Below are 14,863 nucleotides of genomic sequence, written 5' to 3'. Positions count from 1 at the left end.
AGTGAAAAATAAAATCTCTATTAATTGTCAAACCTCTTCAGTATAATTCATCCTTCAGTATATTGAAGAAAATTACTCCAGATGAAGGCTAGAGTTTCCCTTCTGTACTTTAGGATCTAGCAGATGTCACTGTGCAGCCTCATTGATCACTGATCACTGTTGGTGATCAATGACAGTCAAGACATGGACTTTAAAACATTAAAGTCAGTAAGACCCTCCTACAAACAATAAAGTAAGGGGCTGGAGAAATAGTATAGTGGGTAGGACCCTTGCCTTGCACAGAGTCAACCTGGGCTTAATTCCTAGAACCACCAGGCGTGATCTCTAAGCAGAGAGCTCTGAGTAAGCTCTGAACACAGCCTGGTGTGATCCCAAGCCCACCCCACCCAACCCCACCCCAGATAATCTTGGCTAAAATCACCTGACCCTTACAGAAACTTTATTGTGAATATGTGCTTGCTTTTCCCTCAAAGACTTTCAATTCCTTGACCCTACAAGAAATGAGCAGTGATTCTTTTTCCCATATATTTTCCCACACTTTATGTGCTATGTTAAGTCTGGTTGTTGTTGTTGAGATTCAAAATCCAAGTTGTGGTACAATATTTCCTCCAGAGCTAAGGTTCTCATCTGTAGATGAGTTTGGCTGCCAGAGACATTTGGTAATATCTGGACACACATCATAGTTGTTGCAGACAGCGGTTATCGAGGGTGCCCTGGCTTCTGGCCATGTGGGCCTGGGCTACTGTTAACAGCCTGCAGTGCATAAGACATCTGATGCAAAATTAGAGCTGAGGGACAGAGACCCTGCTGGATAGGTTGCGACGTTAAATTATTTTTGTCATTTTGTGTTGAAATGCTTTGCATTTCAAAGTATCATATGTGGTGAAATATTAAAGCTCTGTGTCTTGCTTTTTAAAAGATGATGTCCAGTGATAGTGCAAAGCTCTGTCTCCCTGTCACCTTGCTCAAAAAGAAAGCTGCCTATTTGCAAAGTAGGTAACCTTAGTTGTCACTCAAAATGTAAACTGTCATAAGGGGATAGGAGATTAACTGATTTCACTGCCAACTTTTATGGTGTCATTATTTTCTCCTCTAACTACCTTCACAGTATCTTTGCTGACAAAGATGTTTGAAAATGGAAGACAATTAGAGGCTTTTTGTTTATGAAAAATGAAGTGTTCAGGCACAAAAGAATTCACAGTGGACCACTTATAGAATGTTTAAAATCTCCTTTCATTAAAAGATTTTCTTAAGTGGCTGTTTGTCACTTAATAGAAATTCTTGTTGTTATTACTATCATTTTTATGCATAAACACCAGGCTCTTTAGCTTTCCAGACTTTCCTTTAGAACTTTACACTCTTGGTTTCAAGTTGGGCTGCTTCAGAAGCTTTTTCCATCTTAAATCCATGTTATATAATAGTTCCTCTGAAAATATACCAGAAACGCTGGTGCAAACTGGCAGCAGAGACTCAGATCCCATTCACAAATAAATTTTTCTTAGCCAGAACAGAATTTTTTGCAATGAGTTGCCAATATTCAGAAAACTGATTGCTAGTAAAACTTGGGGTATATGGGCCAAAGTTGAGGTTCAGTGGTAGAACCCATGCTTTACACATAAGACCAGGGGAACAATTCTTGGCATGACAAAAATTTTTTAAAAAAATTCTAGATTGTGCTTACCCCTTCAGATCCTCCCTGATCCTCTCTCCCGGCACTGCCCCTTCCCCCATCCCTGCCATTTGTGTTTACAACTGCTCCAATATTGAGTTTGACAACTGCAAATGTTCTGAAGTTAGTAAAACCTAGTTTTTGTCTCATAAACTGACTTAACAAGTTCTACTGTGAACCATGAGCCTGGGGCCTGAGACCAAATGGAAGTGGAGAGGTCAAGAACGAATCATAAGTTAAAGTGAAAACAGATTCTGAGGCTCCTGTCAGCTCCCTAGCATTACCACTCTGGAAAAAATTTCTGAACTTGAGTGAATAGAGGGCAGGTCAGGAACTGGAAATGAATTTACAGCCATCTTCAATGCTGTTGAATTGACGTAGGCATCACCTGTCCCATGCCTTTGGTCCTGGTATGTGCGCTGGGGCACCAGTAGAATTAGAAACGGACTCCAGGAGAAGGTCCATGATGTAGGAGTTAGTCTCAATGGGAGTGTGTTTTATTTGGGGGTGAGAGGTTGCGATCCAGCCCTGTTGTACTCAGGGACTAGTCCTAATTTGGTGTTTGGAACCTCTTTCCTGCTAGTGCTTAGTGGAACACTCTAGGCCAAGATCAGATTTTGAGTTACATCTTTGAGTTACATCTCCTAACTCAAGTGGGCATTCCTGCATGTGGGACTTAGACCAAGAGGCAAAGGTAGAGAAGAGAGAGGGCATGGTGAGCCCAGCCCCAGAGCTTGAGGACCACCAACTCCAGGAACTGAGATTTGATGTGAGAGGCCCACATCAGAAGTAAGATCACACTAGGAAAAGACACAGTTGTTGACCTTCACAATTCCTTATGGGAATCTGAGAGTTGAATAAATAGAGCTGATCCATGAAATGTGTTCTGTCTGTGCTGGCCTGTGATTTGTACCTAAGTCTGCATTTGATGTTATCCAATATACTTTCAGAAGTTGCAGTGATTTCTTTGTGAACTCTCTGCTTGATAAATCATTTTTTATGGTCATTCAAGTCCTAAAACCATAGTTAGGGCTGGTCTGGCCCTATAGAACTTAAGGACTCTCTCCCTACTTAAGAACTTATAGAATTTAAGAACTCTCTCCCTACTGCCTGAACAGGATGAACAAGATAAGCTCTTCTTTAAACTGCTGTCTCCACCAGCTCTCGGCAAAGGTGGTCATGAAGGGGGAAATCATCAGATTTGGGGGAGAGAGGAGGGAGGAACTGGCCTTTAGGAGAGGTGTTTACACCTTAAGTGATGAGAGAGGAAGAAGGACTAGAAAGAAAGACATTTGAAAAACAAAGCAAGTGAGGGAATATCATGGTTGTGGCTAGAAAAAATCTCAGTCAAATAGTGTTCTAGGCTAACTGAGCTTTCTTTCTTTGATGCATATTTTGTGACTCTCCAAACCTGAGTTCTCCAAGGGTGAAGGAACTTCCACAAGATAACAAAATACCCATGACATCACTCAGCTAACCAGGACATCAGCTCCCAACAGTTATGGACTTTCTTAGCTTTTTACATTTTTGTCTCTTCTCTCTGCCTCACTGCCCCCCTTTTCTCTCCTCCACCCCCAAAACTTCAGGACTCTGTGGGTTTAGAATAGTTAAAATAGATCATCCTGAGACTTGTAGCTTGGCTTTGCCTTGAGATAAGCATCGTATCCCTGGATCCAGATCAAGTGTTAAGAAAATCTGTACTGATACCATCCCAAAGCCCAGGTCAGATTGTTCTAATCAGTTCAGACTGTACACAGAGACCCTTATTGACCTCTGGTTTTTTTGCTCTTCACCATCACACTAAAAACATCCCTTATGGCATCTCTCTGTCATTTTCTATAAATGTGATGTATGTAACGTCTCCATTGGAGACGTATGTATGTTTATCATATGTTCCTACATTTGATAAACTATTCTATTATTCTACTATTCTCCCTAATGGCTCTGTGAATTTCCCAGAAACTTCCTTCTGCAAAGGTGGTTGTGAAGGGGGAAATCGTCAGATCTGGGGGAGTGAGGAGGGAGGAAATGGCCTTTAGGATAAATGTTTAAGCCTTAAGTGATGAGAGGGGAAGAAGAAAGGACTAGAATGAAAGACATTTGAAAAACAAAGTGTGTGAGGGAATATCATGGTTGTGGCTAGAAGAAATCTCAAACAGTTTTCTGTATTCTGACATCTGTCTCTGCTGGGTCCAAACAGAGCCCAGCTCCCTCTCTTCCAAGCTGCTCTCCAGCCCTGCTGTAGTCACCCTTCCCGACTTTCCAGCCAATAGAGCCCCTCTCTTCTAGTAAATTGTTTGGGACAGCTTTGGACATTGGGACAAAAGGAAGCCCATCTCCCGGTCACAGCTGACATGTGATTCAGGGCCTGGACCTCTCACTGGGTCTTTTGCTTCACCCAGCAGTGGGCAGAGACAAAGATCTGAAGATCATGCTTGGTTGGGATAATGAGAGAGTTTCTAGCCAATAGGCATTAAAATCACCCAGAGACTTAATCCAATGATGGATGTTTTGGAATTTAATTTTAATTATTCTGGATTGGGCCTAAGCAAGAGTTTCTTGTTCTCCCTTCCTGCTTCCACTGTGCTTCCCATGATTCTGATGGGCCGCCCACCCAGTGTCCTTCATTTCTCACATCTTTCCAGAGCCGTTGTGTCCTCTTCGCTTCTCTCAGTATTAGACTGTGCAGACAAGAAGGCAGGAGGGACCTGCAAGCCATGTGTAGTGTTCCCTTGCTGTCCCCCATTCCCTCCCCTAGGCCAGCTCCACCCCCATCCCATGAGGCCCCGTGTGTCTCATTGTCTCATCACTTCAGGCCCAAACCTGACTCTCCAATGGCCTCTGGTGGATGGCAGCCACTGAGCCGCCAAGGGGGAGCAGTCGGAGGGACAGCACCCTTTCCCCCCTCGGGTGGCCCAGCGACAGTAACCTTCTGCAGGGTCCAGATGCAGTTCTGCCAAAAGCCACTGGGGTTTGAGATTTGTTTCTGAGTCTTTGGGATCATGGCCATTAAGCCGCTTGATCAGGAGCCAGAGAGTACGTTCACCGGCGGCCACTCAGGGTCTCGTTGGGGTTGGGATAAAAGGGCCGGCTCCATCCCCATCCCATGAGGCCCTGCTTGTCTCATCACTATGGGCCTAACCCTGATTGTCCAGTGGCCTCTTGAGAATGGCCGTCACCGGGCCACCAGGGGAAACAGGCCAAGGCAAAAAACCTATTCCCATCTGAGGTGGCCCAGCACTGGTTACCTGCTGTAGGTACAAGACGCATTTCTGCTAAAAGCTGTTGGGTTCCGAGATTTGTTTCTGAGTCTCTGGGATCATGGCCATTAAGTGGCTTGATCAGGAGCCAGAGAGGCCATTTGTGCGATGATTTGGGATCTCGTTGAGATGGGGAGAAAAGGGCTGGCTCCATCCGCATCTCATGAGGCTCTGCGTGTCTCATCTCTGCGGGCACAAACCTGACTTTCCAATGGCCTCTGGAAGATAGCAGCCACTGAGTCACCTTGGGGGAGCAGGCAGAGGGACAGCACCCTTTCCCCCCTGGGTTGACCAGGTGACAGTAACCTACTGCACAGTCCGGATGCAATTCTGCCAAAAGCCACTGGGTTTCGAGATTTGTTTCTGAGTCTCTGAGATCATGGCCATTAAGCAGCTTGATCAGGAGCCAGAGAGGCCATTCATGGGCGGCAACTTGGGGTTTCGTTGGGATGGGGAGGAAAGGGCCGGCTCCTCCCCCATCCCGTGAGGCCCCACGTGTCTCATCACTGTGGGCCCAAACCTGGACCTGACTGTTAATAGCCTCTGGAGGATGGCGGCTACTGGGCCACCAGGAGGAACAGGCCAAGGCATGAGACCTGTTCCCACCTGGGGTGGCCTGGCGCTGGTAACCTACTGCAGGGACCAGAGGCATTTCTGCCAAAAGCTGTTGGGTTTCGAGATTTGTTTCTGAGTCTCTGGGATCATGGCCATTAAGCAGTTCAATCAGGAACCAGAGAGGTCATGCCTCCAATTATATAGCTGAGCCGGAGGTGGTTTGTGGGTGTGTCTCCCACATACCTAACTTTTGGCTGTTTACTTTCTTGGGAAACTTTGCCCCAAGTTTTTGGGGTCTGGCCAAAGGCACAGTAGCAATTTTGGGGTATCTAGAAGTCTGAAGGTGCCATGAGTCTGCTGATGCACTCGCCTCATAGGTACAGATTGACCTGCTGGCGGCACCATACCCCCCCCTTTTTTTTAACTGTGGCATTCTATATAGAAATGATTGTTCTACTATAAAATATTTTAAGGCTTCAAAAATAATCTTTTAAGGCTTCTATGTTCTAGTTACTGAAGTGTCTTTTCTCTTTTTTCTTCATTTTTCCTTCCTTCCCTTTATCCCTTCTTCTTTTCTTGTATTTAAATATTTAAACCAGAGCTACCCAACACAAACACAGAGCTAACTGCAATTGTGAGCAACACAATTTTTAATTTTCTTAATGGCCATACTAAATGAATAAAGATAAATAGATAAAATTCATTTTAGTAATAGATTTTATGTAGCTCAATGCATTCACCATATTATTTCAATGTTTAATCAAGATGAAAAGATCTTAATACAATATTTGTTAATCTTTTTTTTAATACAGAGTTTTCAAGAGCAATAATACATTTTATATATTCAGTACATCTCACTTTAAAACATCAACATTTCCAGGGGTTGTGGTGCCGCCAGCAGGTCAATCTGTACCTGTGAGGTGAGTGCATCAGCAGACTGATGGCAACGTCAGACTTTCAGATACCCCAAAATTGCTGCTGTGCCTTTGGCCAGACTCCAAAAACTTGGGGCAAAGTTTACCAAGAAAGTAAACGGTCAAAAGTTAGGTATGTGGGAGACACACCCACAAACTACCCCCGACTCAGCTATATAATTGGAGGCATGGCCTCTCTGGTTCCTGATCAAAATGCTTAATGGCCATGATCCCAGAGTCTCAGAAACGAATCTCGGAACCCAAAGGCTTTTGGCAGAAATGCATCCTTTTCCTGCAGTAGGTTACTGGCGCTGGGCCACTCCAGGTGGGAATAGGTTTCGTGCCTTGGCCTGTTCACCCTGGCAGCCTGATGACTGCCATCCTCCAGAGGCCACTGGACAGTCAGGTTTGGGCCTGCAGTCAGGTTGAGACATGTGGGGCCTCACCACATGGGGGTGGAGCCGACTCTTTCTCCCCATCTCAACGAGACCCTGAGTCACCGCCTACAAACGGCCTCTCTGGCTCCTGATCAAGCTGATTAATAGCCATGATACTGGAGACTCAGAAACAAATCTTGAAACCCGGCGGCTTTTGGCAGAAATGCATCTGTACTGCATACAAGGTGGCTGCTGGCTCAGAGTTTATTGGAAAGCCAGGTATGAGCCAGCAGTGACGGGGTAACTGCAGTCTCATGGGAAGGAGGGTGGTACTGGCTCGTCCTTCACGCCCTATCTAGGTCATGAGTTGACCCCCACAAGCGGCTCTCTGGCACGGCCATGACTCCAGAGGCAAAAGGACTTAGTCCAGAGCCCAGCAGCTTGCAGAAGAAAAGTGAATGGACCATGCGTTAAACTACAGTGCCATGCCTCCCCAGGAGGGAAAGGATATTACTCCCTTCCACCTTTCCCCCCCCTGGCAGCACGGTGGCCGCCGCCTCAGAGCTTGTAGAAAAGCCAGGTATGGGCCGGTGGTGACGGTGCAACTGCAGTCTTATGGGAAGGGGGGCGGTACCAGCACATCCTTCACGCCCTACAGAGTTCATGAGTTACCCCCCATAAGCGGCTCTCTAGCATGGCCATAACACCAGACACACAGAAACCAATCTCGTAATTATCTGGCTTTTTGCAGAAATCCAAAATCTTGGCCGCGTGACATTATATGATTCTCATAACCAGCAGTAGAAAACAAAATATTTCACAATGCCTTTTCAGCAATTCTGATTGTTTGGGGAGAAATTCTAAACAATAATGGTGCATCTTTTGTCGAAATAATGAATGTAATCAATGTAGAGAAGAGTTAAGTAGAAATCATCTGCCTCACAGGCATTTGGAGGGGTGGGAAGGGGGGTATACTGGTGTTCTTGGTGGTGAAAAATGAGTACTGGTGAAGGGAAAGGTGTTCGATCATTGTATGACCGAGACTTAAACCTGAAAGCTTAGTAACTTTTCCCACAGTGATTCAATAAATAAATATAAAAAGAAAAAAATTAAGGTGGAGTTCATGCCCAATTCAATCAGCTAATCAGTGACTGAATAAATAGCAGTACTTCTACAAAAAAAATCAACATTTCCATGTAGGTAAAATTTGTACCCCCACTCCAAATAATAACAGCAAAATAGCCACATTTCCAGTGCTTACAGCCACATGTAATTAATGGTGACTGTATTGGGCAAGTCATTTTGGACCATCTGAGTTAGAGATCAAAATTGCTAACCTTTCAATCCAAGTTGCTTTTTAAATAATACATCCTTTTTTCACTTATGTCCAAAATGACTCACTTAGTTTTATGCTTTTAACTTGTAGGTATACATAGAATTCAATACAAATTGCAAGAATGAGTGCAGAATAGACTGACATTATGACTTAGTCTATTTTTATTGAAGTATGTAGTTTTTTTTTTTCATTTCATTTCATTTCATCATCCTGTTATTCGTCGATTGCCTCGAGCAGGCCCCAGTAATGTCTCTTTCATCCTAGCCCTGAGATTATATTCAAGGCTATTTAGGAAAGTGAGACCCATCATTGTTACTGGTACTTGGCATATTTGGTACGCCACGGGGAGTTTGCCAGACTCTGCCCTGTGGGCAGGCTACATTCGATAGCCTGCAAGTTTGTCCAAAGTAGAAATAAGACAATAAGATGTCATAAAAAAAAGTTTTGTTAAGATGTCGGTTCCGGGATCTGGATTTTATAGTCTCTGAGTCTTGGCCGCTGATGGGATTACACAGCGCCAGGGGGCCAGGTGGTGGGTGTGACCCCCGCCTACTGGAATTTGGAGGATCTGGGTGGAAGATGCTCGACTCCAATTCGAGTAGGCGTGGAGGTCTCGGCCCCGGAACCCGCGTGGCTGTGTCCCTCTGCCAGTACCTTCATGGGTGCGGAGAGTGGTCTCAGCATGGTGGTGGCTGGTCCTGGAGGTCTTCGGCTGCCGTAGCCCTGGTCGGGGCGGGGAGGAAAGCTCAACCCGCTCCCCTCCAAGGGACTCCGGGAAGGAACACCCAGGCGCGGGGGCAGAGACTGCATTATAATATTATATAATATTATATAAATTCCAGGTGTACATCATTTAAAATCAACACATTAAAGACATCAGTGAAAGAGGAAGATTTCACATCAATTATACCTACATTGCTGAATCCCTGACGTCAGACTGGATGCTTGAGAAATATAATCTCATGTATGGTTCACAGTATAATATGTGAGATTAGCTTCATTTTACAAAGAAATTGATGGTTGGTGATATTTAGTAACTTGCTCAAGATTGTGCACAATAAATTGCAAAATCAAATTTAAAACAGCATTTGCCTGATTCTCCACTGAACTCTTATAGCCACGCCACACTGTCTTCTCAGATAGGACCCAGGGGTTAAGGAAACAGCAGCAAGAAACAGAGCACGTGTCCATCTGGTCCAGTAGGTAAAAGACCCTTGTCTACTCACATCGCTGACTCTTTTTCCTCCTTAGTCTGATGCTATTTACAGAGAGTATGAGAGAAGAATATTCTTTTTCCTCCTAGTCTGATGCTATTCAGAGTAGCAAATATTGTTTCATTGTTTTCACAAGTTTTTGATTTGTTCTTCGTACATTTATTGGAAAGACATTTAGAAAATTATTTTTGTGTTCCTTTAAAGAGAGAAAATATATAACTTGTAAGTTATGTTTTGAAACCATAGTGATTAAAGAGTTTCAAAACGATATTAATGGTAGGACCAACGAATTATCGTTGTCTTATATCATTCTTCTTCTGAAACTTCTCTAAGCCCCATTGTAAAATAAAAGTTCTCTTCAGATTAAATTTACAAACTAGGATGCTAAATTAGGCTAAATCTCTTCTTTTACTATTATTCTGTAAGGTAGATTGCCTGCTGAAAGTCAGAAAACAATGCATTCTTGTGCATATGTAATTGTACAGATAATTGCCTCTATCATTTAAAAATATCATTTGACAAAATGGGTGCTTATGATTAATTATGTACATTTATCACTGAGTCAACTGGGATACATTATAAAATCCCTTCCCTAATTCATGTATTTTTCTTCCTTTTGTTTATTTCGTTTGAAGTTATTTAGTAATTCAAATATTTTTGCTCTTCCTTAGGCAATAATTCACCTGCACATCCTTTGGACACACACAGGGTTACCTTTTGGCTTGACATTTAGGATCAAGGATGACATTTAAAATCTCGCCTCTTGTTTCATGGATACTTCTAAAACTTTAATCTGGGGATTTGGACATAGATCAATAGAGGACATGCTTCATATATGTGAGCTTCAGGGATCAACCATCAGCATCCCCCAGGTTATATGTGAATACAGCTGAAATTCTGGGACAGCTTACATTGAGATTCAAGTACCCTGACTATGACCTCCTCAGTTCTAAACCATACACTGTTGGACAGGTCAAAGGAGAGGGAACATAATAATTAAAGTGATACATGAATTGCCTTACTTTTATGAGTGAATATCTCATTGTTATTTGGATTTGCATTTCCTTGATGATTAGTAATGCAGAGTAAGTTTTCATATAGTTGTTGGCCATCTGTATGACTTGTTTAAGGAAGTTTCTATTCATCTCTCCACTCTTTTCATGGGGTTGATTTCTTTCTTGTTAAACTTTGCAAGTGTTTTATACACCTGATATGATAACTCTTTGTCAGAGACATGGTGCAAATGTTTTCTCCCAGGCTGTGGGATGTCTTTTTACTCTGGTCATCTTTGTTTTTTGGACACAGAAGCTTTTCAGTTTGAGGTAATTCGATTTGCTTATCTTTGCTTTCCTTTGCTTAGCCAATGGCACTGAATCACTGAAGATGCTTCTAGCTTTAAATGCAGATCAAAACAATAATGAGATATTATCACACACCAGTGAGATTGGTACACATCAAGATTAACAATATGGCCAGTGTTGGCAGGCAGGGACATGGGGGTAAAGGAACCCCCATTAACTGCTGGTGGGAATACTTAAAGGCTCAGCCCTTTTGGAAAACAGCATGGACACTTCTCAAAAAACATAGGATTGAGCTTTCATATGACCCAGCAATTTCAATTCTTGGCACTTACTTCAAGTATCCCAAAACTCTGTTTCAGAAAAATATATGTATTCTTACATTCAATGTAGTACTTTTCACAATAGCCAAAATCTGTAAAAAAAAAAACAACCCAAGAATAGATGACTGTAGAAAGAAACTGTGGTATACCCACATACCACACACACACACACACACACACACACACACACATATTGGAATATATACATATGAATGTATATGTATTAGAATATATATTGAAATACAATACATATATTCCTATATATATTGGAATACTACTCAGCTATGAGAAAAAATGAAAACATGCAATTTATCATTACTTGGAAGGAACTGAAGTATCATGCTGAGTGAGATCAGTCAGAAGGTGAGGGACAGAAACAGAATGATCTCTCTCATATGTGCGATGAAAGATGCCAAAAAGGCCCAAAGTAACATATTCTGAGAATTGATCTCCAGAACAGTGTTTATCCTGGGGGGCTGGGGGGCAGGCTGGGTGTGGTACGCTGAGACAATGTGGAAGGAAATGGACACTGGTGGGAAAGTGACGCTGGAAGCATGAAATGTTACCATTGATGGTATTGTAAACCGTGCAGCTAGTATAAGATATAGTATATATAAGTTAATTCTGAAATCCTAGCTTGTAGAGCACACCTAATGTGAATGTAGTACCAGGTAGTAGAAGCTCTCTGAGGACAGATGTCTCTAACAGGAGGCTCCTTATCTCCTAGCTTCTGTAGGAGCTGCCTTCCAGACATCCCTTTCTACAACCTCACCAAGCTCCGCCCTCTGCCTGGTGCTCTCCCTTCTTTCCCCAGCACGTGAAGGTGAAGTCACAGTGGAACCAAGAGTTGAACTCTATTAGGTGATGCTTTGCAGCCTAGGAAAGATGGTTCCTGGGCACGAGTAACCCTAATCTCCATAGCCATCAGTCCCCAAGGAGAGAAGCCCAGCTCCATGTATGACCCCTTTCAAATCCCCCTGTTAACCTGTATGTTGTTATGTGACAAGCTTTGCTGTGATGGTGACTGCTTTTCTGGGAACACGAGGTGAGAGAAAATGCTTCCCAAGAATTTCAGCACGGAGGCAGAATGTGTTGAGCTAGTTAGTGAGCCACACACTTCCATGGCGACTGTTCTCCCTTCTTAATCACATCCATGTTTATTATAATTTAAGCCTCGGGAGACAGTCACATTGGTAAGGCCTTGCTCTTACTTGTGGCAGACTGCAGTTTGATCCCTGGCACCCCACATTGACCCCAGAGTCCTGTGCACAGAGCCAGAAGTCCTGAGTGCGGTCCCAGAACCATAGGTATATTATATACATATGGGCTGGAGTGATAGTACAGTGGGTAGGGCGTTTGCCTTGCATGTGGCCACTGGTATTCGATTCCTCCATCCCTACAAGAGCGCCCAGCAAGCTGCCAAGGGTATCCTGCCTGCACGGCAGAGCCTGGCAAGCTCTCTGTGGCGTATTTGATATGCCAAAAATGGTAACAACAAGTCTCACAATGGAGATGTTACTGGTGCCCACTCTAGCAAAATCGATGAACAACAGGAGGACAGTCATACAGTGCTACTAGGAGCTAGAGGACACAGTTACCATAGTGTTAGCAGTGATTTATGGCTCTGATGGGCAGTTACTGCACCTTCACCACCACCACAGTGCCCCAGACCCTCTACCCTCTCCTTCAGTCACTCCCAGGGGACTTTGCCTTTCCTTCCGTCCTCCACCCATTCACCAACACTTGGGACCATTGTCTGCCATCACTAACACTGTTGTTTTCTTTGCCAGGGGATATCCTGTGCTACATATAAGCTCCGTGAGATCAGGGATGACTTCTACTTGCTGCCATAGCAAGTACTCAAGCCATAGCACATCAGAGATGCTGGATTGTGGTGACGGGGCAGCTGAAACCTCATGGGAAGGGGGGCATTCCTGGCTCGTCCTTCACACTCTACCGAGGTCAGGAGTTGCCCCCCACGAGTGGCTCTCTGGCATGGCCATGGCTCCAGAATCACAAGGACTTAATGCAGAGCCCGGCACCTTGCGGCAGAAAAGTGAATGGACTATGCGTTAATCCATGCCACCATGCCTGCCCAGGAGGGAAAGGGTGTTGCTCCCTTCTGCCTTTTTTCCCCCTGGACAGCAAGAGGGTGGCCACCTCGGAGCTTTTTGGAAAGCCAGGTATGAGCCAGTGGTGACGGGGCAACTGAAACCTCATGGGAAGGTGGGCGTTCCTGGCTCATCCTTCACACCCTACCGAGGTCACGAGTTGCCCCTCCCCCCCCACAAGTGGCTCTCTGGTACGGCCATGGCTCCAGAGCCACAGAAACCAATCTCGTAATTATCTGGCTCTCAGCAAAAATATTTCCAGACTTAAAAGTAAAATATCAGAAATCCAAAATCGCGCGGCTGCCTGCTATCGCTGCTACGCGACATCATTTGATTCCTGTAACCAGCTGTAGAAAACAAATTATGTCACAATGCCTTTCCAGCAGGTCTGATTGGGGGTGTAAACTCTAAATAATAATGGTGCATCTTTTGTCGAAACAATGAATCTAATCAAAGTAGAGTGTTAATTAGAATTCATCTGCCTCACAGGCATTGGGAGGATTGGGAGGGGGGTATATTAGGGTTCTTGGTGGTGAAAAATAAGTATTTTTGAAGGGAAATGTGTTTGATCATTTCATGACCGAGACTTAAACCTGAAAGCTTTGTAACTTTTCCCACAGTGATTCAATAAATAAAAAAAAAAGAAAAAAAAGAGATGCTGGATTGTACCCTGACAAATGAAATGAATAATTCAATGACAGGGCTGGAGCAATAGCACAGCAGGTAGGGCGTTTGCCTTGCAAGAGGCCGACCTGGCTGACCCAGGTTCGATTTTTCTGCCCTCTTGGAGAGTTCAGCAAGCTACCAAGAGTATCTTGCCCTCACGGCAAAGCCTGGCAAGCTACCTGTGATGTATTCAATATGCCAAACACATTAACAAGTTTCACAACTTGTTACTGAACCCGCTCGAGCAAATTGATGAACAATGGGAGGACAGTGATACCACTACACCAGCGGTGCGGGCTAGAGCGATAGCACAGCGGTAAGGCATTTGCCTTGCACGCAGCCAACACGGCAAACCCGAGTTTGATTCCTCCGCCCCTCTCGGAGATCCAGGCAAGCCACCGAGAGTATCTTGCCCACACGGCAGAGCCTGGCAAGCTACCCGTGACGTACTCGATATGCCAAACACAGTAACAACAAAGTCTCACAATGGAGACGTTACTGGGCCCGCTCGAGCAAGTCGATGAACAACGGCAGGACAGTGTTTGTTTTTTGTTTGGGAGGACAGTGACAGTGCCAGGAAATTCAACGACAAGCTCCATGGTAATAAATTATCATGATATTGGATCATGGGCCACACCTGCTTGTACTTGGAGGCTACTCCCTGCAAGGTGCTCAGGGTCCCTCACAACAGTGCTCAAGGGAGCCTGAAATGGCAGCAAATAGGCCCTTCCTCTCAGGCAAAGTTTGTGTCCAGCTCCTCAAACCACTTTCCTAGCCCCGGGAAAATCTTTAATAGCCTAGTGGCCTCAGAACAAAGGATCTGGTTTAAGGAAAATGTTTAGTTTGTTGCTATTCTAGCCATGTCGGGTATGCAAGAACTATTCCTGGCTGTTTGTACAGGACTAAGTGACCCCTGGGAGTGTGCAAGGACCATATCTCTAAGCAGAGATTTGCACTTGGGTCAGGTGCGTGTAAGACAGTGCCTTAGCCCTGCACTGTCTCTCTGGCCCATGAGTTTGTTGTTTAATGGTCTTGTACTGAGGCTGCTGGGGTAGAGGGGACTATGGATTGATTTCACCTGTTAGGGTAACCAGGCACCCTTCTGACTAAAGAGTTAGAACTGTGAATTGGCTCTTTGGC

The sequence above is a fragment of the Sorex fumeus genome, unplaced genomic scaffold (assembly GCF_029834395.1).
Source record: "Sorex fumeus unplaced genomic scaffold, SorFum_2.1 ptg000131l, whole genome shotgun sequence".
In the NCBI taxonomy this organism is placed as follows: domain Eukaryota; kingdom Metazoa; phylum Chordata; class Mammalia; order Eulipotyphla; family Soricidae; genus Sorex; species Sorex fumeus.
This window is presented reverse-complemented; position numbering follows the sequence as displayed.